Source organism: Palaemon carinicauda, unplaced genomic scaffold, assembly GCF_036898095.1.
Source record: "Palaemon carinicauda isolate YSFRI2023 unplaced genomic scaffold, ASM3689809v2 scaffold60, whole genome shotgun sequence".
Lineage (NCBI taxonomy): Eukaryota > Metazoa > Arthropoda > Malacostraca > Decapoda > Palaemonidae > Palaemon > Palaemon carinicauda.
The window spans coordinates 355,001-358,311 of record NW_027171872.1 but is presented as its reverse complement, the minus strand read 5'-3'; positions in this window follow the sequence as shown (position 1 = coordinate 358,311).

The following is a 3,311-nucleotide window of genomic DNA, read 5'->3' as shown; positions in this document are numbered from 1 at the left end:
GGAAAATATAATTTTTACAGTAAGAATATAAAATGGTCAGTAATAAACGAAGAACTGAATAAAGAATGGAAAAATGTATTTTTAAGTGATAATATACAGGTAAATACGGACATACTGTACAAAATACTGGAGAAAAATGTTGAAAAATATGTACCGAAAAAAAAAACAATAAACAAAAGACGTGCATACCAAGAGACAGAAGGATCTTATTTCAGAAAATTAGAAAGTGGAAGAAAAATCTTGCAAAAGAAAAAAATGTGTGGAAAATGATGGAAATAAAATGTAAGATAGAAAATGCAGAACAAAAGATTATACAGTCGAAAGAAACTGAAAGAAGGGACTTAGAAGAAAGGACACTTCAAAATATAAAAAGAAACCCCAAAGTACTTTACTCCTATGCAAAAAAGATGAATAAAGGGAGAATAGAAATAGGCCCTCTAAGAATTGAAGGACGGCTAACGAATGAAAAAAGGAAATATGCAGCATATTAGCAAAAAAATATAAGAGTGAGTTCACGCCAAGAATTGCGAATGAGAATAATGAAACAGAAATGAGAAAAGAAAATGTTGAATATCTAACGGATATAGATATTAATGAAGCAGATATTGTCAAGGCTATAAATGAAATTAAAAATGAATCGGCAGCCGGACCAGATGGAGTTCCAGCGATTTTGTTAAAAAAAAACTGCAATCACTATCGGGAAGCCACTTGCAATACTGCTAAGACAAAGTGTAGATATGAGCGAGATATATGCTAAACATAAATTAGCTTATATAACCCCTATCTTCAAAAGTGGATCAAGACTAGAGGCAAGCAATTTTAGACCTGTTAGTCTAACATCACATATTATGAAAGTGTATGAGAGGGTAATAAAAAAGAAAATAATGAACCATTTGGTCAAAAATAATTTGTTTAATATAGGTCAACACGGTTTTGTGCCTGGAAAAAGTACACAGACCCAACTGATAGCACACTATGAAAACATATACAAAAATATGATAAATGAAAAAGACACATATGTGATCTATCTAGACCATAATATATTAGAGAAAAAAATGAGAAAGTATAATATTGTGGGAAAGATAGGAAAATGGGTAAAAGAATTCCTGCAAAACAGAAAACAGATAGTGGTTGCAAATGATGAGAAATCAGATGAAGCTCAGGTAATATCTGGTGTGCCACAAGGTACGGTATTAGCTGCACTGCTGTTTGTTATTATGATCTCAGACATAGACTGTGATGTTGAAAACTCCGTAGTGAGAAGTTTCGCCGATGACACAAGAATAAGTAGAGAAATTACTTGTGATGAAGATAGGAACTCACTACAAAGAGATCTAAACAAAATATATGAATGGGCGGAGATAAATAGGATGGTATTTAACTCCGATAAATTCGAATCAATAAATTATGGAAACAGAGAAGGAATGGTATATGCATACAAGGGACCTAATAATGAGACAATCACAAACAAGGAAGCAATTAAAGACCTTGGTGTAATGTTAAATAGGAATGTGTTATGCAACGACCAAATAGCAACACTGTTGGCTAAATGTAAAGCAAAAATTGGAATGTTATTCAGACACTTTAAGACAAGAAAAGCTGAACACATGATTATGCTTTACAAAACTTATGTACGTAGTACACTCGAGTACTGCAATGTGATAAGGTACCCACACTACCAAAAGGATATTGCGCAAATAGAGAGTGTACAAAGGTCCTATACTGCTAGAATAGAAGAAGTTAAGGACCTTGACTACTGGGAAAGACTGCAATTTTTAAAACTATACAGTCTAGAAAGGAGAAGAGAACGCTACATGATAATACAAGCATGGAAGCAAATAGAAGGAATTACTGAAAACATCATGGAGCTAAAAATATCAGAAAGAGCAAGCCGAGGTATTTTAATAGTGCCAAAAAATATACCAGGTAAACTAAGAAAGGCGCACAGGACATTAATCCAATACGCACCAACATCGATAATGCAGCGACTATTTAATGTGCTGCCAGCTCATCTAAGAAACATATCAGGAGTGAGCGTAGATGTGTTTAAGAATAAGCTCGATAAATAACTAAGATGCATCCCAGACCATCCAAGACTGGAAGATGCAAAATACACCGGAAGATGCATTAGCAACTCTCTGGTGGGTATACGAGGTGCCTCACACTGAGGGACCTGGGGGAACCCAAACAAAAAATAAGGCAAAAGGGCAATAAGGTAAGGCTCTCTCTCTCTCTCTCTCTCTCTCTCTCTCTCTCTCTCTCTCTCTCTCAAAGGCCCCTAGTCCATACAGCATTTTGACGAGATATTTTTAAACGCGAAAGTACAGAAAAGTGGACCTGGAGAAAACTACTTGAATGGAAGGGTCGACTGCTTTCTTATATAGCCGTAGAATGAAACGTGATGTTGACATGGGTCAAAACCTGTATGTTGAAACTGCATTTTATCTTAAACAAGAGTTCAAGTTTTCAACTCCAATTATTGATCCAGTTTTCAATTTACTTTTTTATTATCATCATAGTGCATTTTAATTCTACCAGAGGAAATAGTGTGGCTTAGGTCTGTTGGTGAGGGTGTTCAATCATTTTGCAGGAGTCACCGTTTGTTCCTTTCAGAAAAATGTTTTGGACTTCAAGTGGACAAATATGTTTTGGTTAAACTTTTACATTACGATAAATTTACACATTCTATTGGAATTATTATAAAACTGTAATTAATGCAAAGGTTTTACTTCCTGTTAATTTTATTCTATTTACAATCAAGATTATTTTTATAATAGTTACTACTACTACTACTACTACTACTACTACTACTTATAATAATAATAATAATAAAAATAATAATAATAATGAATAAAATCGACCTTTTTGTGATTTGTTTGTGAAATAGTTGTGATTAAAGCAATTGACAGAGCTGGAAATATCTTGACCTAGTGCACTAAATCTCAGCTTGGAATATATAAACACCAAATTTGAAGGAAATTAGTTTGCAATTTTTTGCTGGAAGGCAGTATGATTTTTTTTCTCTCTCTATCTCTCTTGTGAGTGCACAGTGAAGAGGTAATTTTGTTTGACAATGATGATCGTGTTGTGGAATTATATCAAAATTATAAACTGGCGAACGTCAAATTTATTCAGAGTAAGATTTACATGAAGATTAAGTAAACCATAAAAGAAAAAAAAAATGTGTAATGACATTTTTTTTTTTTTTTTTTTTTTTTAAACTTGTGATAGGAGCATAATTCTATATAGGTCAAGGGCGTTTTATGCTAGTGTGTCGACTAATTTTATCTAAATGATTAAAAAAAAAAGCA